Raw genomic sequence first — 27,267 nt, forward strand, 5'->3', positions numbered from 1 at the left:
CCAGGGCCCCGGGAACAAAACCAGGGCCTGGGGGACAAAACCAGGGCCCGGGGGACAAAACCAGGGCCCCGGGAACAAAACCAGGGCCCCGGGAACAAAACCAGGGCCCCGGGAATAAAACCAGGGCCCGGGGAAGAAAACCAGGACCCCGGGAACAAAACCAAGGCCTGGGGGACAAAACCAGGGCCCCGGGAACAAAACCAGGGCCCCGGGAACAAAACCAGGGCCCCGGGAACAAAACCAGGGCCCGGGGGACAAAACCAGGGCCCGGGGGACAAAACCAGGGCGCGGGGGACAAAACCAGGGCGCGGGGGACAAAACCAGGGCCCCGGGAACAAAACCAGGGCCCCGGGAACAAAACCAGGGCCCCGGGAACAAAACCAGGGCCCGGGGAGAAAACCAGAGCCCCGGAGAGAAAACCAGAGCCCTGGGGAGAAAACCAGAGCCCTGGGAACAAAACCAGGGCCCCGGGAACAAAACCAGGGCCCCGGGAACAAAACCAGGGCCTCGGGGTCAAAACCAGGGCCCCGGGAACAAAACAAGGGCCTCGGGAACAAAACCAGGGCCCGGGGGACAAAACCAGGGCCCCGGGAACAAAACCAGGGCCCGGGGAACAAAACCAGGGCCCGGGGAACAAAACCAGAGCCCCGGAAACAAAACCAGGGCCCCGGGAACAAAACCAGGGCCCGGGGAAGAAAACCAGGGCCCGGGGAAGAAAACCAGGGCCCCGGGAACAAAACCAGGGCCCCGGGAACAAAACCAGGGCCCGGGGGACAAAACCAGGGCCTGGGGGTCAAAACTAGGGCGCGGGGGAAAAAACCACGGCGCGGGGGACAAAACCAGTGCCCCGGGAACACAACCAGGGCCCCGGGAACAAAACCAGGGCCCGGGGAACAAAACCAGGGCCCCGGGAACAAAACCAGGGCCCCGGGAAAAAAACCAGGGCCCCGGGAACAAAACCAGAGCCCCGGGAAAAAAACCAGAGCCCCGGGAACAAAAACAGAGCCCCGGGAACAAAACCAGGGCCCGGGGGACAAAACCAGGGCCGGGGGGACAAAACCAGGGCCCGGGGGACAAAACCAGGGCCCGGGGGACAAAACCAGGGCGCGGCGGAAAAAACCAGGGCCCCGGGAACAAAACCAGGGCCCGGGGGACAAAACCAGGGCCCCGGGAACAAAACCAGGGCCTGGGGGACAAAACCAGGGCCCGGGGGACAAAACCAGGGCCCCGGGAACAAAACCAGGGCCCCGGGAACAAAACCAGGGCCCCGGGAATAAAACCAGGGCCCGGGGAAGAAAACCAGGGCCCCGGGAACAAAACCAGGGCCTGGGGGACAAAACCAGGGCCCCGGGAACAAAACCAGGGCCCCGGGAACAAAACCAGGGCCCCGGGAACAAAACCAGGGCCCGGGGGACAAAACCAGGGCGCGGGGGACAAAACCAGGGCCCCGGGAACAAAACCAGGGCCCCGGGAACAAAACCAGGGCCCCGGGAACAAAACCAGGGCCCGGGGAGAAAACCAGAGCCCCGGAGAGAAAACCAGAGCCCCGGGGAGAAAACCAGAGCCCTGGGAACAAAACCAGGGCCCCGGGAACAAAACCAGGGCCCCGGGAACAAAACCAGGGCCCGGGGGACAAAACCAGGGCCCCGGGAACAAAACAACGGCCTCGGGAACAAAACCAGGGCCCGGGGGACAAAACCAGGGCCCCGGGAACAAAACCAGAGCCCGGGGAACAAAACCAGGGCCCGAGGAACAAAACCAGGGCCCGGGGAACAAAACCAGAGCCCCGGAAACAAAACCAGGGCCCCGGGAACAAAACCAGGGCCCGGGGAACAAAACCAGAGGCCCGGAGAACAAAACTAGGGCCCCGGGAACAAAACCAGAGCCCCGGGGACAAAACCAGGGCACGGGGGACAAAACCAGGGCCCCGGGAACAAAACCAGGGCCCAGCGGACAAAACCAGGGCCCGGGGGACAAAACCAGAGCCCCGGGAACAAAACCAGAGCCCCGAGAACAAAACCAGGGCCCCGGGAACAAAACCAGGGCCCCGGGAACAAAACCAGGGCCCCGGGAACAAAACCAGAGCACGGGAAACAAAACCAGAGCCCGGGGGACAAAACCAGGGCCCCGGGGAGAAAACCAGAGCCCCGGGAACAAAACCAGAGCCCCGGGAACAAAACCAGAGCCCCGGGAACAAAACCAGAGCCCCGGGAACACAATCAGGGCCCCTGGAACACAACCAGGGCCCCGGGAACAAAACCAGGGCCCCGGGAACAAAACCAGGGCCCCAGAAACATAACCAGGGCCCCGGGAACAAAACCAGGGCCCCGGGAACAAAACCAGGGCCCCGGGAACAAAACCAGGGCCCCGGGAACACAACCAGGGCCCCGGGAACAAAACCAGGGCCCCAGAAACAAAACCAGAGGCCCGGGAACAAAACCAGAGCCCCGGGAACAAAACCAGAGTCCGGGGGAGAAAACCAGAACCCCGGGGAGAAAACCAGAGCCCCGGAAACAAAACCAGGGCCCGGGGGACAAAACCAGGGCCCCGGGAACAAAACCAGGTCCCCGGGAACAAAACCAGGTCCCCGGGAACAAAACCAGGGCCCGGGGAAGAAAACCAGGGCCCCTGGAACAAAACCAGGGCCCCGGGAACAAAACCAGGGCCCCGGGAACAAAACCAGGGCCCCGGGAACAAAACCAGAGCCCCGGGAACAAAACCAGAGACCCGGGAACAAAACAAGAGCCCCGGGAACAAAACAAGAGCCCCGGGAAAAAAACCGTGGCCCGCGGGAAAAAAACCAGGGCCCCGGGAAAAAAACCAGGGCCCCGGGAACAAAACCAGGGCCTCGGGGGACAAAACCAGGGCCCGGGGAACAAAACTAGGGCCCCGGGGACAAAACCAGAGCCCCGGGGACAAAACCAGGGCACGGGGGACAAAACCAGAGCCCCGGGGGACAAAACCAGGGCCCAGCGGACAAAACCAGGGCCCGGGGGACAAAACCAGAGCCCCGGGAACAAAACCAGAGCCCCGGGAACAAAACAAGGGCCCCGGGAACAAAACCAGGGCCCCGGGAACAAAACCAGGGCCCCGGGAACAAAACCAGAGCCCCGGGAACAAAACCAGAGCCCCGGGAACAAAACCAGAGCCCCGGGAACAAAACCAGAGCCCGGGGGACAAAACCAGGGCCCCGGGGAGAAAACCAGAGCCCCGGGAACAAAACCAGAGCCCCGGGAACAAAACCAGAGCCCCGGGAACAAAACCAGAGCCCCGGGAACAAAACCAGAGCCCCGGGAACAAAACCAGAGCCCCGGGAACACAACCAGGGCCCCTGGAACACAACCAGGGCCCCGGGAACACAACCAGGGCCCCGGGAACAAAACCAGGGCCCCGGGAACAAAACCAGGGCCCCGGAAACAAAACCAGGGCCCCGGGAACAAAACCAGGGCCCTGGGAACAAAACCAGAGCCCCGGGAACACAATCAGGGCCCCTGGAACACAACCAGGGCCCCGGGAACAAAACCAGGGCCCCAGAAACAAAACCAGAGCCCCGGGAACAAAACCAGAGCCCCGGGAACAAAACCAGAGCCCGGGGGAGAAAACCAGAACCCCGGGGAGAAAACCAGAGCCCCGGAAACAAAACCAGGGCCCGGGGGACAAAACCAGGGCCCCGGGAACAAAACCAGGGACCCGGGAAGAAAACCAGGGCCCCGGGAACAAAACCAGGGCCCGGGGAAGAAAACCAGGGCCCGGGGAAGAAAACCAGGGCCCGGGGGACAAAACCAGGGCCTGGGGGACAAAACCAGGGCGCGGGGGACAAAACCACGGCGCGGGGGACAAAACCAGTGCCCCGGGAACACAACCAGGGCCCCGGGAACAAAACCAGGGCCCGGGGAACAAAACCAGGGCCCCGGGAACAAAACCAGGGCCCCGGGAACAAAACCAGAGCCCCGGGAACAAAACCAGAGCCCCGGGAACAAAACAAGAGCCCCGGGAACAAAACAAGAGCCCCGGGAAAAAAACCGCGGCCCGCGGGAAAAAAACCAGGGCCCCGGGAAAAAAACCAGGGCCCCGGGAACAAAACCAGAGCCCCGGGAAAAAAACCAGAGCCCCGGGAACAAAAACAGAGCCCCGGGAACAAAACCAGGGCCCGGGGGACAAAACCAGGGCCCGGGGGACAAAACCAGGGCCCGGGGGACAAAACCAGGGCGCGGCGGAAAAAACCAGGGCCCCGGGAACAAAACCAGGGCCCGGGGGACAAAACCAGGGCCCCGGGAACAAAACCAGGGCCTGGGGGACAAAACCAGGGCCCGGGGGACAAAACCAGGGCCCCGGGAACAAAACCAGGGCCCCGGGAACAAAACCAGGGCCCCGGGAATAAAACCAGGGCCCGGGGAAGAAAACCAGGACCCCGGGAACAAAACCAAGGCCTGGGGGACAAAACCAGGGCCCCGGGAACAAAACCAGGGCCCCGGGAACAAAACCAGGGCCCCGGGAACAAAACCAGGGCCCGGGGGACAAAACCAGGGCCCGGGGGACAAAACCAGGGCCCGGGGGACAAAACCAGGGCGCGGGGGACAAAACCAGGGCGCGGGGGACAAAACCAGGGCCCCGGGAACAAAACCAGGGCCCCGGGAACAAAACCAGGGCCCCGGGAACAAAACCAGGGCCCGGGGAGAAAACCAGAGCCCCGGAGAGAAAACCAGAGCCCTGGGGAGAAAACCAGAGCCCTGGGAACAAAACCAGGGCCCCGGGAACAAAACCAGGGCCCCGGGAACAAAACCAGGGCCTCGGGGTCAAAACCAGGGCCCCGGGAACAAAACAAGGGCCTCGGGAACAAAACCAGGGCCCGGGGGACAAAACCAGGGCCCCGGGAACAAAACCAGGGCCCGGGGAACAAAACCAGGGCCCGGGGAACAAAACCAGAGCCCCGGAAACAAAACCAGGGCCCCGGGAACAAAACCAGGGCCCGGGGAAGAAAACCAGGGCCCGGGGAAGAAAACCAGGGCCCCGGGAACAAAACCAGGGCCCCGGGAACAAAACCAGGGCCCGGGGGACAAAACCAGGGCCTGGGGGTCAAAACTAGGGCGCGGGGGAAAAAACCACGGCGCGGGGGACAAAACCAGTGCCCCGGGAACACAACCAGGGCCCCGGGAACAAAACCAGGGCCCGGGGAACAAAACCAGGGCCCCGGGAACAAAACCAGGGCCCCGGGAAAAAAACCAGGGCCCCGGGAACAAAACCAGAGCCCCGGGAAAAAAACCAGAGCCCCGGGAACAAAAACAGAGCCCCGGGAACAAAACCAGGGCCCGGGGGACAAAACCAGGGCCGGGGGGACAAAACCAGGGCCCGGGGGACAAAACCAGGGCCCGGGGGACAAAACCAGGGCGCGGCGGAAAAAACCAGGGCCCCGGGAACAAAACCAGGGCCCGGGGGACAAAACCAGGGCCCCGGGAACAAAACCAGGGCCTGGGGGACAAAACCAGGGCCTGGGGGACAAAACCAGGGCCCCGGGAACAAAACCAGGGCCCCGGGAACAAAACCAGGGCCCCGGGAATAAAACCAGGGCCCGGGGAAGAAAACCAGGGCCCCGGGAACAAAACCAGGGCCTGGGGGACAAAACCAGGGCCCCGGGAACAAAACCAGGGCCCCGGGAACAAAACCAGGGCCCCGGGAACAAAACCAGGGCCCGGGGGACAAAACCAGGGCGCGGGGGACAAAACCAGGGCCCCGGGAACAAAACCAGGGCCCCGGGAACAAAACCAGGGCCCCGGGAACAAAACCAGGGCCCGGGGAGAAAACCAGAGCCCCGGAGAGAAAACCAGAGCCCCGGGGAGAAAACCAGAGCCCTGGGAACAAAACCAGGGCCCCGGGAACAAAACCAGGGCCCCGGGAACAAAACCAGGGCCCGGGGGACAAAACCAGGGCCCCGGGAACAAAACAACGGCCTCGGGAACAAAACCAGGGCCCGGGGGACAAAACCAGGGCCCCGGGAACAAAACCAGAGCCCGGGGAACAAAACCAGGGCCCGAGGAACAAAACCAGGGCCCGGGGAACAAAACCAGAGCCCCGGAAACAAAACCAGGGCCCCGGGAACAAAACCAGGGCCCGGGGAACAAAACCAGAGGCCCGGAGAACAAAACTAGGGCCCCGGGAACAAAACCAGAGCCCCGGGGACAAAACCAGGGCACGGGGGACAAAACCAGGGCCCCGGGAACAAAACCAGGGCCCAGCGGACAAAACCAGGGCCCGGGGGACAAAACCAGAGCCCCGGGAACAAAACCAGAGCCCCGAGAACAAAACCAGGGCCCCGGGAACAAAACCAGGGCCCCGGGAACAAAACCAGGGCCCCGGGAACAAAACCAGAGCACGGGAAACAAAACCAGAGCCCGGGGGACAAAACCAGGGCCCCGGGGAGAAAACCAGAGCCCCGGGAACAAAACCAGAGCCCCGGGAACAAAACCAGAGCCCCGGGAACAAAACCAGAGCCCCGGGAACACAATCAGGGCCCCTGGAACACAACCAGGGCCCCGGGAACAAAACCAGGGCCCCGGGAACAAAACCAGGGCCCCAGAAACATAACCAGGGCCCCGGGAACAAAACCAGGGCCCCGGGAACAAAACCAGGGCCCCGGGAACAAAACCAGGGCCCCGGGAACACAACCAGGGCCCCGGGAACAAAACCAGGGCCCCAGAAACAAAACCAGAGGCCCGGGAACAAAACCAGAGCCCCGGGAACAAAACCAGAGTCCGGGGGAGAAAACCAGAACCCCGGGGAGAAAACCAGAGCCCCGGAAACAAAACCAGGGCCCGGGGGACAAAACCAGGGCCCCGGGAACAAAACCAGGTCCCCGGGAACAAAACCAGGTCCCCGGGAACAAAACCAGGGCCCGGGGAAGAAAACCAGGGCCCCTGGAACAAAACCAGGGCCCCGGGAACAAAACCAGGGCCCCGGGAACAAAACCAGGGCCCCGGGAACAAAACCAGAGCCCCGGGAACAAAACCAGAGACCCGGGAACAAAACAAGAGCCCCGGGAACAAAACAAGAGCCCCGGGAAAAAAACCGTGGCCCGCGGGAAAAAAACCAGGGCCCCGGGAAAAAAACCAGGGCCCCGGGAACAAAACCAGAGCCCCGGGAAAAAAACCGCGGCCCGCGGGAAAAAAACCAGGGCCCCGGGAAAAAAACCAGGGCCCCGGGAACAAAACCAGAGCCCCGGGAAAAAAACCAAAGCCCTGGGAAAAAAACCAGAGCCCCGGGAACAAAACCAGGGCCGCGGGAACAAAACCAGAGCCCCGGGAAAAAAACAAGGGCCCCGGGAACAAAACCAGGGCCCGGGGGACAAAACCAGGGCGCGGGGGACAAAACCAGGGCCCCGGGAACAAAACCAGTGCCCGGGAGACAAAACCAGGGCCCGGGGGACAAAACCAGGGCCCGGGGGACAAAACCAGGGCCCCGGGAAAAAAACCAGGGCCCGGGGGACAAAACCAGGGCCCGGGGGACAAAAACAGGGCCGCGGGAAAAAAACCAGGACCCGGGGAGAAAACCAGAGCCCCGGAGAGAAAACCAGAGCCCCGGGAACAAAACCAGGGCCTCGAGAACAAAACCAGGGCCCCGGGAACAAAACCAGGGCCCCAGGAACAAAACCAGGGCCTCGGGGGACAAAACCAGGGCCCCGGGAACAAAACAAGGACCCCGGGAACATAACCAGGGCCCGGGGGACAAAACCAGGGCGCGAGGGACAAAACCAGGGCCCCGGGAACAAAACCAGGGCCCGGGGAACAAAACCAGAGCCCCAGGAACAAAACCAGGGCCCCGGGAACAAAACCATGGCCCCGGGAACAAAACCAGGGCCCCGGGAACAAAACCAGGGCCCCGGGAACATAACCAGAGCCCCGGGAACAAAACCAGGGCCCGGGAAACAAAACCAGAGCGCGGGAAACAAAACCAGAGCCCGGGGGACAAAACCAGGGCCCGGGGAACAAAACCAGAACCCCGGGGAGAAAACCAGAGCCCCGGGAACAAAACCAGAGCCCCGGGGAGAAAACCAGAGCCCCGGGAACAAAACCAGAGCCCCGGGAACACAACCAGAGCCCCGGGAACACAACCAGAGCCCGGGGGAGAAAACCAGAACCCCGGGGAGAAAACCAGAGCCCCGGGAACAAAACCAGGGCCCCGGGAACAAAACCAGGGCCCCGGGAATAAAACCAGGGCCCGGGAAAGAAAACCAGGGCCCCGGGAACAAAACCAGAGCCCCGGGAACACAACCAGGGCCCCTGGAACACAACCAGGGCCCCGGGAACAAAACCAGGGCCCCGGGAACAAAACCAGGGCCCCGGGAACAAAACCAGAGCCCCGGGAACAAAACCAGAGCCCCGGGAACAAAACCAGGGACCCAGAAACAAAACCAGGGCCCCGGGAACAAAACGAGAGCCCCGGGAACAAAACCAGAGCCCCGGGAACAAAACCAGAGCACCGGGAACAAAACCAGGGCCCGGGGAAGAAAACCAGGGCCCCGGGAAGAAAACCAGGGCCCCGGGAACAAAACCAGGGCCCCGGGAACAAAACCAGGGCCCCGGGAACAAAACCAGAGCCCCGGGAACAAAACCAGAGCCCCGGGAACAAAACCAGAGCCCCGGGAACAAAACCAGGGCCCCGGGAACAAAACCAGGGACCCAAAAACAAAACCAGGGCCCGGGGGAGAAAAACAGAACCCCGGGGAGAAAACCAGAGCCCCGGGAACAAAACCAGGGCCCCGGGAACAAAACCAGCACCCCGGGAATAAAACCAGGGCCCAGGGAAGAAAACCAGGGCCCCGGGAACAAAACCAGGGCCCCGGGAACACAACCAGGGCCCCGGGAAACAAAACCACGACCCGGGGAACAAAACCAGGGCCCCGGGAACAAAACCAGGGCCCCGGAAACAAAACCAGGGCCCCGGAAACAAAACCAGAGCCCCGGGAAAAAAACCAGGGCCCCGGGAACAAAACCAGGGCCCCGGGAAAAAAACAAGAGCCCCAGGAAAAAAACGCGGCCCGCGGGAAAAAAACCAGGGCCGCGGGAAAAAAACCAGGGCCCCTGGAAAAAAATCAGGGCCCCGGGAACAAAACCAGGGCCCCGGGAACAAAACCAGAGCCCCGGGAACAAAACCAGGGCCCGGGGGACAAAACCAGGGCCCGGGGAAGAAAACCAGGGCCCGGGGGACAAAACAAGGGCCCGGGGGACAAAACCAGGGCCCCGGGAACAAAACCAGGGCCCCGGGGAGAAAACCAGAGCCCCGGGGAGAAAACCAGAGCCCCGGGGAGAAAACCAGAGCCCCGGGGAGAAAACCAGAGCCCGGGGAACAAAACCAGAGCCCTGGTAACAAAACCAGGGCCCCGGGAACAAAACCAGGGCCCCGGGAACAAAACCAGGGCCCCGGGAACAAAACCAGAGCCCCGGGAAAAAAACCAGGGCCCCGGGAAAAAAACCAGGGCCCCGGGAACAAAACCAGGGCCCCGGGAACAAAACCAGCGCCCCGGGAACAAAACCAGCGCCCCGGGAACAAAACCAGAGCCCCGGAAACAAAACCAGAGCCCCGGCAACAAAACCAGAGCCCCGGGAAAAAAACCAGAGCCCCGGGAAAAAAACCAGGGCCCCGGGAAAAAAACCAGGGCCCCGGGAACAAAACCAGAGCCCCGGGAACAAAACCAGAGCGCGGGAAACAAAACCAGAGCCCGGGGGACAAAACCAAAACCCCGGGGAGAAAACCAGAGCCCCGGGGAGAAAACCAGAGCCCCGGGGAGAAAACCAGAACCCCGGGGAGAAAACCAGAGCCCCGGGGAGAAAACCAGAGCCCCGGGAACACAACCAGGGCCCCGGGAACACAACCAGGGCCCCGGGAAAAAAACCAGGGCCCCGGGAAAAAAACCAGGGCCCCGGGAACAAAACCAGAGCCCCGGAAACAAAACCAGGGCCCCGGGAACAAAACCAGGGCCCCGGGAACAAAACCAGGGCCCCGGGAACAAAACCAGAGCCCCGGGAACAAAACCAGGGCCCCGGGAAAAATACCAGGGCCCGGGGTAAAAAAACAGGGCCCGGGGTAAAAAAACAGGGCCCGGGGGAACAAAACAAGGGCCTCGGGAACAAAACCAGGGCCCCGGGAACAAAACCAGGGCCCGGGGAGCAAAACCAGGGCCCCGGGAACAAAACCAGGGCCCGGGGGACAAAACCAGGGCCCGGGGGACAAAACCAGGGCCCGGGGGACAAAACCAGAGCCCGGGGGACAAAACCAGGGCCCTGGAAACAAAACCAGAGCCCCGGGAACAAAACCAGAGCCTGGGGAACAAAACCAGAGCCCCGGGAACAAAACCAGGACCCCGGGAACAAAACCAGGGCGGGGGGGACAAAACCAGGGCGGGGGGGACAAAACCAGGGCGCGGGGGACAAAACCAGGGCCCCGGGAACAAAACCAGGGCCCGGGGGACAAAACCAGGGCCCGGGGAACAAAACCAGAGCCCCTGGAACAAAACCAGGGCCCCTGGAACAAAACCAGGGCCCCTGGAACAAAACCAGGGCCCCGGGAACAAAACCATGGCCGGGGGGACAAAACCAGGGCCCGGGGGACAAAACCAGGGCCCGGGGGACAAAACCAGGGCCCCGGGAACAAAACCAGAGCCCCGGGGACAAAACCAGAGCCCCGGGGACAAAACCAGAGCCACGGGAACAAAACCAGGGCCCGGGGGACAAAACCAGAGCCCCGGGAACAAAACCAGAGCCCCGGGAACAAAACCAGAGCACGGGAAACAAAACCAGAGCCCGGGGGACAAAACCAGGGCCCCGGGGAGAAAACCAGAGCCCCGGGAACAAAACCAGAGCCCCGGGAACAAAACCAGAGCCCGGGGTAAAAAAACAGGGCCCGGGGTAAAAAAACAGGGCCCGGGGGAACAAAACAAGGGCCTCGGGAACAAAACCAGGGCCCCGGGAACAAAACCAGGGCCCGGGGAGCAAAACCAGGGCCCGGGGAACAAAACCAGGGCCCGGGGGACAAAACCAGAGCCCGGGGGACAAAACCAGAGCCCGGGGAACAAAACCAGAGCCCCAGGAACAAAACCAGGACCCCGGGAACAAAACCAGGGCGCGGGGGACAAAACCAGGGCGCGGGGGACAAAACCAGGGCCCGGGGAACAAAACCAGGGCCCGGGGAACAAAACCAGAGCCCCTGGAACAAAACCAGGGCCCCTGGAACAAAACCAGGGCCCCGGGAACAAAACCATGGCCGGGGGGACAAAACCAGGGCCCGGGGGACAAAACCAGGGCCCGGGGGACAAAACCAGGGCCCGGGGGACAAAACCAGAACCCCGGGAACAAAACCAGGGCCCGGGGGACAAAACCAGGGCGTGGGGGACAAAACCAGAGCCCCGGGAACAAAACCAGAGCCCCGGGAACAAAACCAGAGCACGGGAAACAAAACCAGAGCCCGGGGGACAAAACCAGGGCCCCGGGGAGAAAACCAGAGCCCCGGGAACAAAACCAGAGCCCCGGGAACAAAACCAGAGCCCCGGGAACAAAACCAGAGCCCCGGGAACACAATCAGGGCCCCTGGAACACAACCACAGCCCCGGGAACAAAACCAGGGCCCCGGGAACAAAACCAGGGCCCCAGAAACAAAACCAGGGCCCCGGGAACAAAACCAGGGCCCCGGGAACAAAACCAGAGCCCCGGGAACAAAACCAGAGCCCCGGGAACAAAACCAGAGCCCCGGGAACACAATCAGGGCCCCTGGAACACAACCAGGGCCCCGGGAACAAAACCAGGGCCCCGGGAACAAAACCAGGGCCCCGGGAACAAAACCAGGGCCCCGGGAACAAAACCAGAGCCCGGGGGAGAAAACCAGAACCCCGGGGAGAAAACCAGAGCCCCGGGAACAAAACCAGGGCCCGGGGGACAAAACCAGGGCCCCGGGAACAAAACCAGGGCCCCGGGAACAAAACCAGGGCCCCGGGAAGAAAACCAGGGCCCCGGGAACAAAACCAGGGCCCGGGGAAGAAAACCAGGGCCCCGGGAACAAAACCAGGGCCCCGGGAACAAAACCAGGGCCCCGGGAACAAAACCAGGGCCCGGGGGACAAAACCAGGGCCCGGGGGACAAAACCAGGGCGCGGGGGACAAAACCAGGGCGCGGGGGACAAAACCAGTGCCCCGGGAACACAACCAGGGCCCCGGGAACAAAACCAGGGCCCCGGGAACAAAACCAGGGCCCCGGGAACAAAACCAGGGCCCCGGGAACAAAACCAGGGCCCCGGAAACAAAACCAGAGCCCCGGGAACAAAACCAGAGCCCCGGGAACAAAACCAGAGCCCCGGGAAAAAAACCAGAGCCCCGGGAACAAAACCAGAGCCCCGGGAACAAAACCAGAGCCCCGGGAACAAAACCAGAGCGCGGGAAACAAAACCAGAGCCCGGGGGACAAAACCAAAACCCCGGGGAGAAAACCAGAGACCCGGGAACAAAACCAGAGCCCCGGGGAGAAAACCAGAACCCCGGGGAGAAAACCAGAGCCCCGGGGAGAAAACCAGAGCCCCGGGAACACAACCAGGGCCCCGGGAAAAAAACCAGGGCCCCGGGAAAAAAACCAGGGCCCCGGGAACAAAACCAGAGCCCCGGAAACAAAACCAGGGCCCCGGGAACAAAACCAGGGCCCCGGGAACAAAACCAGGGCCCCGGGAATAAAAGCAGAGCCCCGGGAACAAAACCAGGGCCCCGGGAACAAAACCAGAGCCCCGGGAACAAAACCAGAGCCCCGGGAACAAAACCAGGGCCCCGGGAACAAAACCAGGGCCCGGGGTAAAAAAACAGGGCCCGGGGTAAAAAAACAGGGCCCGGGGGAACAAAACAAGGGCCTCGGGAACAAAACCAGGGCCCCGGGAACAAAACCAGGGCCCGGGGAGCAAAACCAGGGCCCCGGGAACAAAACCAGGGCCCGGGGGACAAAACCAGAGCCCGGGGGACAAAACCAGGGCCCTGGAAACAAAACCAGAGCCCCGGGAACAAAAGCAGAGCCCCGGGAACAAAACCAGAGCCCCGGGAACAAAACCAGAGCCCCGGGAACAAAACCAGGACCCCGGGAACAAAACCAGGGCGCGGGGGACAAAACCAGGGCGCGGGGGACAAAACCAGGGCGCGGGGGACAAAACCAGGGCCCGGGGAACAAAACCAGAGCCCCTGGAACAAAACCAGGGCCCCGGGAACAAAACCATGGCCGGGGGGACAAAACCAGGGCCCGGGGGACAAAACCAGGGCCCCGGGAACAAAACCAGAGCCCCGGGGACAAAACCAGAGCCCCGGGGACAAAACCAGAACCCCGGGAACTAAACCAGGGCCCGGGGGACAAAACCAGGGCCCGGGGGACAAAACCAGGGCCCGGGGAACAAAACCAGAGCCCCGGGAACAAAACCAGAGCACAGGAAACAAAACCAGAGCCCGGGGGACAAAACCAGGGCCCCGGGGAGAAAACCAGAGCCCCGGGAACAAAACCAGAGCCCCGGGAACAAAACCAGAGCCCCGGGAACAAAACCAGGGCTTGGGGTAAAAAAACAGGGCCCGGGGTAAAAAAACAGGGCCCGGGGGAACAAAACAAGGGCCTCGGTAACAAAACCAGGGCCCCGGGAACAAAACCAGGGCCCGGGGAGCAAAACCAGGGCCCCGGGAACAAAACCAGGGCCCGGGGGACAAAACCAGAGCCCGGGGGACAAAACCAGGGCCCTGGAAACAAAACCAGAGCCCCGGGAACAAAACCAGAGCCCGGGGAACAAAACCAGAGCCCCGGGAACAAAACCAGGGCGCGGGGGACAAAACCAGGGCGCGGGGGACAAAACCAGGGCGCGGGGGACAAAACCAGGGCCCGGGGAACAAAACCAGGGCCCGGGGAACAAAACCAGAGCCCCTGGAAAAAAACCAGGGCCCCTGGAACAAAACCAGGGCCCCGGGAACAAAACCATGGCCGGGGGGACAAAACCAGGGCCCGGGGGACAAAACCAGGGCCCGGGGGACAAAACCAGGGCCCCGGGAACAAAACCAGAGCCCGGGGAACAAAACCAGAGCCCCGGGAACAAAACCAGAGCACGGGAAACAAAACCAGAGCCCGGGGGACAAAACCAGGGCCCCGGGGAGAAAACCAGAGCCCCGGGAACAAAACCAGAGCCCCGGGAACAAAACCAGAGCCCCGGGAACAAAACCAGGGCTTGGGGTAAAAAAACAGGGCCCGGGGTAAAAAAACAGGGCCCGGGGGAACAAAACAAGGGCCTCGGGAACAAAACCAGGGCCCCGGGAACAAAACCAGGGCCCGGGGAGCAAAACCAGGGCCCCGGGAACAAAACCAGGGCCCGGGGGACAAAACCAGAGCCCGGGGGACAAAACCAGGGCCCTGGAAACAAAACCAGAGCCCCGGGAACAAAACCAGAGCCCGGGGAACAAAACCAGAGCCCCGGGAACAAAACCAGGGCGCGGGGGACAAAACCAGGGCGCGGGGGACAAAACCAGAGCCCCGGGAACAAAACCAGGGCCCGGGGGACAAAACCAGGGCCCCGGGAACAAAACCAGGGCGCCGGGAACAAAACCAGGGCCCGGGGGACAAAACCAGGGCCCCGGGAAGAAAACCAGGGCCCCGGGAAGAAAACCAGGGCCCCGGGAACAAAACCAGGACCCGGGGAGAAAACCAGAGCCCCGGAGAGAAAACCAGAGCCCTGGGAACAAAACCAGGGCCCCGGGAACAAAACCCCTAACCCCTGACCCTAACCCCTGACCCTGACCCTGACCCTAACCCCTGACCCTGACCCCTGACCCCTGACCCCTGACCCCTGACCCCGACCCTGACCCCTGACCCTGACCCCTGACCCTGACCCCTGACCCCTGACCCTAACCCCTGACCCTGACCCCTGACCCTGACCCCTGACCCTGATCCTGACCCCTGACCCTAACCCGTGACCCCTGACCCTGACCCCTGACCCCTGACCCCTGACCCTGACCCCGACCCCTGACCCCTGACCCGTGACCCTGACCCCTGACACTGACCCTGACCCCTGACCCCTGACCCCTGACCCTGACCCCTGACCCCTGACCCCTGACCCTGACCCCTGACCCCTGACCCTGACCCCTGACCCTGACCCCTGACCCTGACCCCTGACCCCGACCCCTGACCCTGACCCCTGACCCCTGACCCCAACCCTAACCCCAACCCCAACCCTAACCCCAACCCTAGCCCTAACCCCTAACCCTAACCCCAACCCCTAACCCTAACCCTAAACCTAACCCCAAACCCTAACCCTAACCCCAAACCCTAACCCTAACGGCCCTAACCGTTCCTCTAACCCCAACCCTAAACCCCTAACACTAACCCCAACCCCAACCCCAACCCCCTAACCCTAACCCCCTAAGCTCTAAACCTAACCCCACCGTTAACCCTAACGGTCCTAACCCTAACGGCCCTAACCCTAAGCCCATCCCTCTAGCCCTAAACCTCTAACCCCAACCCCTAATGCCCTAATTCTATCAGCCCTAACCCCTAACTGTGACCCTAACTCCTAACCCCAATGACCCTAACCCCGATCCTGACCCCTAACCTTAATCCCCTGAACCTCAACTATGATCCTGATCCCAACCCCCTAAGTCACAAGCTGCAAGTCATTATCCTAAGGTTAACTATGGTGCCTAACTGTAACCACAACCTCTAACCTCTTACCCTAAGTGCTGTAACTCTAACTTGTAATTCCTAATCTTAACCTCACCCCTTGCTGTAACCCTGTTTTACCTTTTGTCTTCTCCGTGTTTAGTATTTACTTCCGGTGTACTAAGTGCGACTTCCAGCCTCAGCTTGTGTCCGTCTGCTTTATTTTGATCGTTCCGGGTTGTTTTTCGGTCATAAAAGTGCATTTCCGGTGGCTTTACGGCGACTTCCGGTGCTGCTGGAGGACCTCTGGTGCTGCTGGAGGACTTCCGGTGCTGCTGGAGGACTTCCGGACTACAGAGACTAACTTCCGGTGTGGCACTCTATGGTCCGGAAGTCCATCTCTATGGTCCGGAAGTCCATCTCTATGGTCCGGAAGTCCATCTCTATGGTCCGGAAGACCTCTAAGTGTACTGTCTAGACTGGGCGTTGCTCTCTATGGTCTGGAGGTTTAGCTCTGTGGTCTGAAAGTCCTCCAGCTGTACTCTATGGTCTGGAGACTGCTTTTACGGTGAGGAAATCATGCAGCAGACCTCTATGGTATGGAGATGAGTCTATGTTGTGTCGAAGTCATCTGGCTGTGTGGAAGAGACATGGTTCGAATGGTTTTAAGTGGTGCATTTATTTTTTAACCCTTGGTGTGCTAAAAAAAAAAATTTGCTAATTTGCATATTTTGTGAATTTATTCGGATAATGAGCAGTTAATTAGCATTCCAAGTGGGAGGGATGAATGGTTGCAATAACAGTAGATGATGATTATTGTAATCATTAATTACTCCCACTATAAGTACTAGTAATTTGTATATTTTAATAAAATGAAAAATATTAACTCTGGTGCAGCAGTAGAAAATGGCACAGTGAGTGGCAGCAATTTTTTAAATTTTTTTTTAAAATTTTTTGTAATTATGGCTGCCGAAGAGAATGCCATTTTCTACTGCTGCTATTTAAAATTTTAAAAAGCAAACACCCAAAAACAAACCCAAAACAGGCCCAACACCAAGACAAACACAAAAACCCAGAAGACGCAACAAACCAAAACCAAGACAAACACAAAAACACTGAAAATATAACCTAACAAAGATGCACACAAAACCCCAGACAACACAGCACCCCCAAGATAAACACAGGAAAGGCCTCTAACCGACACAGCAAACCCACAAACAGAGACAACACATTGATGACAAAACACACGTACACACAAAAAAAAAACCCAAAGACCAACATGGACAAAAAAGACATGGGAAACGAAACAGATAAAGAGACCTTTATTAAAACTTTGTTACAATCATATTTTTATTATGCCTTAGACCACTAATAAAGACTGGATTAACTACCACAATTAGCTCTAACTGCAATTAGGATAATTAAACACAGCCGTATTAGCATTCCATCTTTACTGCACAGTTTGATGTGTTTCTTAGAATACTACTTAGACGCAATTTACGCCTGCTAGTGTCTCGTTAACATCGGTATTACAATCTGCATCATTTATGCCCAAGTAGTAATCTACATTTCTTTAAAACTATTCAAAGCTACTACAACCTTTACACAACTACAAATACTTGAAATATACTTAGGAGCCAGTAACACACAGGCATTCTTTTAACCGGTCCGTAGCTAAATTTATCTATAGATATTGACAACTCTCCCTCTGTTGACTAATTCTCATTTAAATCGTCATTTGCAAAAGTTATTAGCACAACAGTCCCTCAGAAAGAGCTGTGAACACTTGTAACAATTCCCCCCCCCCAACAGCTATCTTTACCCACAGACATTAACAACGCCCACTTGGCTAGGTACTTTCATTTGTTTTTTCAGTTCTTACTGTGATTCCAATCAAGAAAAATTTCTGCCTGTAATTTTTCTAAAAGTAAGTTTTACGTGTAATTTGGTCCGTTGCTGACTCCCAGTAAAATTTTCAATATCATTTTTTACATTTCAAATGTACAATGTACTTTCATTTCCGAGATAAAAATTACTCTCTAGTTGACCAAATACTTGCAACAATTACATTTACTCGCTTCTCACTCATTATTTTAGAAAATACATTGCGCCTCTAAAAACCAGCGCCCCGGGAACAAAACCAGCACCCCGGCAACAAAACCAACGCCCCGGCAACAAAACCAGCGCCCCGGCAACAAAACCAGCGCCCCGGCAACAAAACCGCAGCCCGCGGGAGAAAACCAGAGCCGGGAAACAAAACCAGAGCCCCGGGGAACAAAACCAGAGCCCCGGGGAATAAAACTAGAGCCCCGGCCTCAAAAGCCGGGCCCGAGGCGCGTTACCCGAGCTCCGAACAGTGGAAGTGGCGCCCCGTGAGCAGCAGAACCGGCACCTAGAACCGGCACCTAGAACCCGCACCTAGAAACCCAGGAGCCTGCTGTGGGCACACCGGGACCCCCAGCAGCACCGCAAATAGGCCCAGAAGCACGCCAAGATGCCCAGAAGCATCCTCTGGCCACCCCGACAACCCCAGGAGCACCCCGTGGGCACACAGGGACTCCCAGAGCATCCAGAACCCCCACAAGCACCCCAAGACCCCCACGAGCACCCTGTGGGCATCCAGAGACCCCCCCGCAGCACAACAAGAACCCCCAGAAGCACCCCAAGACCCTCAGAACCATCCTCTGGGCACCCAGACACCCACGGGACCACCCCAAGAACCCCCGGCAGCACCCCAAAGGCAGCCGGTACAGACCTCAGAGTTCTGCACCATCTATTTGCATGGACCTTAACAGACCTCATGCTTTCCCACAGGAGACTTCTCTCACCTTCAGCCCTCTATCTTGTGATGCGCAGGCCCGGGCCGTTTACTCGGCGTCTCCCGTCACTTTGGGGTTCCTTTAGACTGGCTTTCGAGGATTCCTTTACAAGGGGAGCACACATAGGCTACACAGACTATAAGCAAGGGGAAAAGCAAGCACTTCAGTCACTACAATCATCCATTACGCTAAGGGGATTTTGCAAAGCCAGTGTCTTACCAACCCGACGACCAGCAGAAAGACGAACCATCCCTACATTCTCGGATCGTCTTGCGCCGCAAACTCAGCCCCAGCAGTCGGTAGGTGCCAGCTTTACGTGGGCGTCCCCACGGAGGCAACGGTGACCTCGCTGTACACCGGCCCACTGTTCTTCGGGAAAATCCCGGTATTTATACATTTGCCAAGGAAACGGGTTTCGACACACGTGGCCAGCGGGTGCCGAAACACGCCTCAATTGGCAACTCTCAACATAGGGAGCCTACGGCGCATGCGCTCGCCGATCGAGCGCGCTGCACGAGCCACAGCCACCCCGTCTATTGGTTCCTAGGCCTTGTTCACGCAACATATTACCATAGTCCAGCATTTACGTATTAACCTATACTCAAGCCAACAGCAAAAGGTAACAAAGCAAGCAAAATTATACCTTGTACTTTATATTTCTTCGTTACGGCACGTCTTCCACGTCCTTCACGTCCTCCCCTAACATTTTCTCAACCTTCCTTCTCCTTCTGTATTCAGCATTTTCACACAATAGACCATGAACCGTCTGTTTTCTATGCTGACTGCCGTTTTCTTAGCTATCTATTTCTCACCCAGCGTCCAGCCACGGACCAAAAGCCCATCTTTTAACCCTTCCGTATGCGTGTGTATCTCCCGTCAGCTGCGGACAGACTAAAACAGAACAGACCTCATCGACACCCAAATCCAACTGCAAAACCCACCTCAGTAAGGCTCGTGAACACACCTCCCTTTCCCAACCAAAAGGTGCCCTGGTCCCAAAAGTTTAGAAACCCCTTCTCTTCTCCTCAACCGTCAGGGAAGGAACCCCGCTCCTTCCTGACAGCTCCTGCCCTGGATTTGCACCCCTGAACCCCCTGTGTCGCCCGCTCCCCGGGAGCTGCTCTTCCCAGCTATGCCCAGGCTTCCGCGAGCACCTCCTATCTTCCACCTTCCCACACACTCTCACCTCTGCTACAGCCCCACAAAATAAGCAAAGTCCTGACGCTTGTCATCTACGAGGGGCTGGCCGCAAGCTGCATCCGTTCTAGGGACAACATGATACTCTGTGGGCGAACGGGAAAGGCCATGAGCCGTTCCATACGCTGAAAGGTACTATGCCTTATATGTCCCTGCTACTTTCTTGAACAATGCTAGAACTCCGTCTACAGATGCATACAAGATGCTCACCTCAACCCCTGCTAAATACTCTCACCATTGCTCCTATCCAGAGACGATGTCAACAGCTTCTGCAATATACAGCGTCTGGTGGAAAAAAAAAACACAACAAGGTTCCATCTTCAATAAAGTCAGGAATTCCAAAACAATACAATGCACCTGGAATAAAATAAAAACCAAAACCATATTATTAACCAAAACCATACATCTTGCCACCTCTGAACACCCAATACAAATTTACTGACCTGGGGGGAAAAAAAAAAAAGCTGCATACAAGTGTGCTTTCTTCTACACATGCAGCTGAACCTTGACTGGTCCGGAAGCCCTTACCTTAAACAGACACCTCTGCTTCTCTAAATATCAAAACAAGACTACGCAAAGAGCTTAGGCAGCTCAAAAGCTGCAGTCAGCTGCAGGAACAGCAGACCACCACCTCCAGAGAAGCCCAGCAGCAGAATGAGCTGCCTGAGGAGAGGCTGTAGCTCATATGCTCCGGGCCCCACCCACCACCCTTCCCACAATCCCCTGGCAAAGGGGAGGAGAGAACGACCAGAAGCACGGGGAACAAAACCAGAGCCCCGGGAACAAACCCAGGGCCCGGGGGACAAAACCAGAGCCCCGGAAACAAAACAAGAGCCCGGGGAACAAAACAAGAGCCCCGGGAACAAAACCAGAGCCCCGGGAACAAAACAAGAGCCCGGGGAACAAAACAAGAGCCCCGGGAACAAAACCAGAGCCCCGGGAACAAAACCAGAGCCCGGGGGACAAAACCAGGGCCCGGGGGACAAAACCAGAGCCCGGGGGACAAAACCAGGGCCCTGGAAACAAAACCAGAGCCCCGGGAACAAAACCAGAGCCCGGGGAACAAAACCAGAGCCCCGGGAACAAAACCAGAGCCCCGGGAACAAAACCAGGGCCCCGGGAACAAAACAAGAGCCCGGGGGACAAAACCAGTGCCCCGGGAACAAAACCAGGGCCCGGGGGAGAAAACCAGAACCCCGGGGAGAAAACCACAGCCCCGGGGAGAAAACCAGAGCCCCGGGAACAAAACCAGAGCCCCGGGAACAAAACCAGAGCCCGGGGAACAAAACCAGGGCCCGGGGAACAAAACCAGAGTCCCGGGAACAAAACCGCGGCCCGCGGGAGAGAACCAGAGCCAGCGGGAGAGAACCAGAGCCAGCGGGAGAGAACCAGAGCTCCGGGAAAAAAAACAGAGCCCCGGAAACAAAACCAGAGCCCCGGGAACAAAACCAGTGCCCGGGGAACAAAACCAGAACCCGGGGAACAAAACCAGGGCCCCGGGGACAAAACCAGAGCGCTGGAAACAAAAACAGAGCCCGGGGGACAAAACCAGGGCCCGGGAAACAAAACCAGAATCCCGGGGAGAAAACCAGAGCCCCGGGAAAAAAACCAGAGCCCCGGGAAAAAAACCAGAGCCCCGGGAACAAAACCAGGGCCCCGGGAACAAAACCAGGGCCCGGGGAGAAAACCAGAGCCCCGGAGAGAAAACCAGAGCCCTGGGGAGAAAACCAGAGCCCTGGGAACAAAACCAGGGCCCCGGGAACAAAACCAGGGCCCCGGGAACAAAACCAGGGCCTCGGGGGACAAAACCAGGGCCCGGGGAACAAAACTAGGGCCCCGGGAACAAAACCAGAGCCCCGGGGACAAAACCAGGGCACGGGGGACAAAACCAGAGCCCCGGGAACAAAACCAGGGCCCAGCGGACAAAACCAGGGCCCGGGGGACAAAACCAGAGCCCCGGGAACAAAACCAGAGCCCCGGGAACAAAACCAGGGCCCCGGAAACAAAACCAGGGCCCCGGAAACAAAACCAGGGCCCCGGGAACAAAACCAGAGCACGGGAAACAAAACCAGAGCCCGGGGGACAAAACCAGGGCCCCGGGGAGAAAACCAGAGCCCCGGGAACAAAACCAGAGCCCCGGGAACAAAACCAGAGCCCCGGGAACAAAACCAGAGCCCCGGGAACACAACCAGGGCCCCTGGAACACAACCAGGGCCCCGGGAACAAAACCAGGGCCCCGGGAACAAAACCAGGGCCCCAGAAACAAAACCAGGGCCCCGGGAACAAAACCAGGGCCCTGGGAACAAAACCAGAGCCCCGGGAACACAATCAGGGCCCCTGGAACACAACCAGGGCCCCGGGAACAAAACCAGGGCCCCAGAAACAAAACCAGAGCCCCGGGAACAAAACCAGAGCCCCGGGAACAAAACCAGAGCCCGGGGGAGAAAACCAGAACCCCGGGGAGAAAACCAGAGCCCCGGAAACAAAACCAGGGCCCGGGGGACAAAACCAGGGCCCCGGGAACAAAACCAGGGCCCCGGGAAGAAAACCAGGGCCCCGGGAACAAAACCAGGGCCCGGGGAAGAAAACCAGGGCCCGGGGAAGAAAACCAGGGCCCGGGGGACAAAACCAGGGCCTGGGGGTCAAAACCAGGGCGCGGGGGACAAAACCACGGCGCGGGGGACAAAACCAGTGCCCCGGGAACACAACCAGGGCCCCGGGAACAAAACCAGGGCCCCGGGAACAAAACCAGAGCCCCGGGAACAAAACCAGAGCCCCGGGAACAAAACAAGAGCCCCGGGAACAAAACAAGAGCCCCGGGAAAAAAACCGCGGCCCGCGGGAAAAAAACCAGGGCCCCGGGAAAAAAACCAGGGCCCCGGGAACAAAACCAGAGCCCCGGGAAAAAAACCAGAGCCCCGGGAACAAAAACAGAGCCCCGGGAACAAAACCAGGGCCCGGGGGACAAAACCAGGGCCCGGGGGACAAAACCAGGGCCCGGGGGACAAAACCAGGGCCTGGGGGACAAAACCAGGGCGCGGCGGAAAAAACCAGGGCCCCGGGAACAAAACCAGGGCCCGGGGGACAAAACCAGGGCCCCGGGAACAAAACCAGGGCCTGGGGGACAAAACCAGGGCCCGGGGGACAAAACCAGGGCCCCGGGAACAAAACCAGGGCCCCGGGAACAAAACCAGGGCCCCGGGAATAAAACCAGGGCCCGGGGAAGAAAACCAGGGCCCCGGGAACAAAACCAGGGCCTGGGGGACAAAACCAGGGCCCCGGGAACAAAACCAGGGCCCCGGGAACAAAACCAGGACCCCGGGAACAAAACCAGGGCCCGGGGGACAAAACCAGGGCCCGGGGGACAAAACCAGGGCGCGGGGGACAAAACCAGGGCGCGGGGGAAAAAACCAGGGCCCCGGGAACAAAACCAGGGCCCCGGGAACAAAACAAGGGCCCGGGGAGAAAACCAGAGCCCCGGAGAAAAACCAGAGCCCCGGGGAGAAAACCAGAGCCCTGGGAACAAAACCAGGGCCCCGGGAACAAAACCAGGGCCCCGGGAACAAAACCAGGGCCTCGGGGGACAAAACCAGGGCCCCGGGAACAAAACAAGGGCCTCGGGAACAAAACCAGGGCCCGGGGGACAAAACCAGGGCCCCGGGAACAAAACCAGGGCCCGGAGAACAAAACCAGGGCCCGGGGAACAAAACCAGGGCCCGGGGAACAAAACCAGAGCCCCGGAAACAAAACCAGGGCCCCGGAAACAAAACCAGGGCCCGGGGAAGAAAACCAGGGCCCGGGGAAGAAAACCAGGGCCCCGGGAACAAAACCAGGGCCCCGGGAACAAAACCAGGGCCCGGGGAACAAAACCAGGGCCTGGGGGTCAAAACCAGGGCACGGGGGACAAAACCACGGCGCGGGGGACAAAACCAGTGCCCCGGGAACACAACCAGGGCCCCGGGAACAAAACCAGGGCCCCGGGAACAAAACCAGGGCCCGGGGAACAAAACCAGGGCCCCGGGAACAAAACCAGGGCCCCGGGAACAAAACCAGAGCCCCGGGAACAAAACCAGAGCCCCGGGAACAAAACAAGAGCCCCGGGAACAAAACAAGAGCCCCGGGAAAAAAACCGCGGCCCGCGGGAAAAAAACCAGGGCCCCGGGAAAAAAACCAGGGCCCCGGGAACAAAACCAGAGCCCCGGGAAAAAAACCAGAGCCCCGGGAACAAAAACAGAGCCCCGGGAACAAAACCAGGGCCCGGGGGACAAAACCAGGGCCCGGGGGACAAAACCAGGGCCCCGGGAACAAAACCAGGGCCCGGGGGACAAAACCAGGGCCCCGGGAACAAAACCAGGGCCTGGGGGACAAAACCAGGGCCCGGGGGACAAAACCAGGGCCCCGGGAACAAAACCAGGGCCCCGGGAACAAAACCAGGGCCCCGGGAATAAAACCAGGGCCCGGGGAAGAAAACCAGGGCCCCGGGAACAAAACCAGGGCCTGGGGGACAAAACCAGGGCCCCGGGAACAAAACCAGGGCCCCGGGAACAAAACCAGGGCCCCGGGAACAAAACCAGGGCCCGGGGGACAAAACCAGGGCGCGGGGGACAAAACCAGGGCCCCGGGAACAAAACCAGGGCCCCGGGAACAAAACCAGGGCCCCGGGAACAAAACCAGGGCCCGGGGAGAAAACCAGAGCCCCGGAGAGAAAACCAGAGCCCTGGGGAGAAAACCAGAGCCCTGGGAACAAAACCAGGGCCACGGGAACAAAACCAGGGCCCCGGGAACAAAACCAGGGCTTCGGGGGACAAAACCAGGGCCCCGGGAACAAAACAACGGCCTCGGGAACAAAACCACGGCCCGGGGGACAAAACCAGGGCCCCGGGAACAAAACCAGGGCCCGGGGAACAAAACCAGGGCCCGAGGAACAAAACCAGGGCCCGGGGAACAAAACCAGAGCCCCGGAAACAAAACCAGGGCCCCGGGAACAAAACCAGGGCCCGGGGAACAAAACCAGAGGCCCGGAGAACAAAACTAGGGCCCCGGGAACAAAACCAGAGCCCCGGGGACAAAACCAGGGCACGGGGGACAAAACCAGAGCCCCGGGAACAAAACCAGGGCCCAGCGGACAAAACCAGGGCCCGGGGGACAAAACCAGAGCCCCGGGAACAAAACCAGAGCCCCGAGAACAAAACCAGGGCCCCGGGAACAAAACCAGGGCCCCGGGAACAAAACCAGGGCCCCGGGAACAAAACCAGAGCCCCGGGAACAAAACCAGAGCACGGGAAACAAAACCAGAGCCCGGGGGACAAAACCAGAACCCCGGGGAGAAAACCAGAGCCCCGGGAACAAAACCAGAGCCCCGGGAACAAAACCAGAGCCCCGGGAACAAAACCAGAGCCCCGGGAACACAATCAGGGCCCCTGGAACACAACCAGGGCCCCGGGAACAAAACCAGGGCCCCGGGAACAAAACCAGGGCCCCAGAAACATAACCAGGGCCCCGGGAACAAAACCAGGGCCCCGGGAACAAAACCAGGGCCCCGGGAACACAATCAGGGCCCCTGGAACACAACCAGGGCCCCGGGAACAAAACCAGGGCCCCAGAAACAAAACCAGAGGCCCGGGAACAAAACCAGAGCCCCGGGAACAAAACCAGAGTCCGGGGGAGAAAACCAGAACCCCGGGGAGAAAACCAGAGCCCCGGAAACAAAACCAGGGCCCGGGGGACAAAACCAGGGCCCCGGGAACAAAACCAGGGCCCCGGGAACAAAACCAGGGCCCCGGGAACAAAACCAGGGCCCGGGGAAGAAAACCAGGGCCCCGGGAACAAAACCAGGGCCCCGGGAACAAAACCAGGGCCCCGGGAACAAAACCAGGGCCCCGGGAACAAAACCAGGGCCCCGGGAACAAAACAAGAGCCCCGGGAACAAAACAAGAGCCCCGGGAAAAAAACCGCGGCCCGCGGGAAAAAAACCAGGGCCCCGGGAAAAAAACCAGGGCCCCGGGAACAAAACCAGAGCCCCGGGAAAAAAACCAGAGCCCTGGGAAAAAAACCAGAGCCCCGGGAACAAAACCAGGGCCCCGGGAACAAAACCAGAGCCCCGGGAAAAAAACAAGGGCCCCGGGAACAAAACCAGGGCCCGGGGGACAAAACCAGGGCGCGGGGGACAAAACCAGGGCCCCGGGAACAAAACCAGTGCCCGGGGGACAAAACCAGGGCCCGGGGGACAAAACCAGGGCCCCGGGAAAAAAACCAGGGCCCGGGGGACAAAACCAGGGCCCGGGGGACAAAAACAGGGCCGCGGGAAAAAAACCAGGACCCGGGGAGAAAACCAGAGCCCCGGAGAGAAAACCAGAGCCCCGGGAACAAAACCAGGGCCCCGGGAACAAAACCAGGGCCCCAGGAACAAAACCAGGGCCCCGGGGGACAAAACCAGGGCCCCGGGGGACAAAACCAGGGCCCCGGGAACAAAACAAGGACCCCGGGAACATAACCAGGGCCCGGGGGACAAAACCAGGGCGCGGGGGACAAAACCAGGGCCCCGGGAACAAAACCAGGGCCCGGGGAACAAAACCAGAGCCCCGGGAACAAAACCAGGGCCCCGGGAACAAAACCAGGGCCCCGGGAACAAAACCAGGGCCCCGGGAACATAACCAGAGCCCCGGCAACAAAACCAGGGCCCGGGAAACAAAACCAGAGCGCGGGAAACAAAACCAGAGCCCGGGGGACAAAACCAGGGCCCGGGGAACAAAACCAGAACCCCGGGGAGAAAACCAGAGCCCCGGGAACAAAACCAGAGCCCCGGGGAGAAAACCAGAGCCCCGGGAACAAAACCAGAGCCCCGGGAACACAACCAGAGCCCCGGGAACAAAACCAGAGCCCGGGGGAGAAAACCAGAACCCCGGGGAGAAAACCAGAGCCCCGGGAACAAAACCAGGGCCCCGGGAACAAAACCAGGGCCCCGGGAATAAAACCAGGGCCCGGGAAAGAAAACCAGGGCCCCGGGAACAAAACCAGAGCCCCGGGAACACAACCAGGGCCCCTGGAACACAACCAGGGCCCCGGGAACAAAACCAGGGCCCCGGGAACAAAACCAGAGCCCCGGGAACAAAACCAGAGCCCCGGGAACAAAACCAGAGCCCCGGGAACAAAACCAGGGACCCAGAAACAAAACCAGGGCCCCGGGAACAAAACGAGAGCCCCGGGAACAAAACCAGAGCCCCGGGAACAAAACCAGGGCCCCGGGAACACAACCAAGGCCCCGGGAAGAAAACCAGGGCCCCGGGAAGAAAACCAGGGCCCCGGGAACAAAACCAGGGCCCCGGGAACAAAACCAGAGCCCCGGGAACAAAACCAGAGCCCCGGGAACAAAACCAGGGCCCCAGGAACAAAACCAGGGACCCAAAAACAAAACCAGGGCCCCGGGAACAAAACCAGAGCCCGGGGGAGAAAAACAGAACCCCGGGGAGAAAACCAGAGCCCCGGGAACAAAACCAGGGCCCCGGGAACAAAACCAGCACCCCGGGAATAAAACCAGGGCCCAGGGAAGAAAACCAGGGCCCCGGGAACAAAACCAGGGCCCCGGGAACACAACCAGGGCCCCGGGAAACAA

At 60.1% G+C, this 27,267-nt stretch overlaps 1 long non-coding RNA gene across 1 annotated transcript in view; it reads right to left on the bottom strand.

Annotated features, from left to right (window-relative positions):
- LOC142077097 (uncharacterized) overlaps positions 1-19,333 on the bottom strand; it is a 43,988-nt gene extending 24,655 nt beyond the window's left edge. The window contains exons 1-2 of the long non-coding RNA XR_012671548.1: positions 19,103-19,333; positions 18,469-18,595 (exon numbers count right to left, since the gene is read on the bottom strand). This is a non-coding gene — a long non-coding RNA (uncharacterized LOC142077097). The remainder of the gene's footprint in view (positions 1-18,468; positions 18,596-19,102) is intronic.
- Between the last annotated feature and the right edge of the window lie 7,934 nt (positions 19,334-27,267).

The sequence above is a fragment of the Calonectris borealis genome, unplaced genomic scaffold (assembly GCF_964195595.1).
Source record: "Calonectris borealis unplaced genomic scaffold, bCalBor7.hap1.2 HAP1_SCAFFOLD_153, whole genome shotgun sequence".
In the NCBI taxonomy this organism is placed as follows: domain Eukaryota; kingdom Metazoa; phylum Chordata; class Aves; order Procellariiformes; family Procellariidae; genus Calonectris; species Calonectris borealis.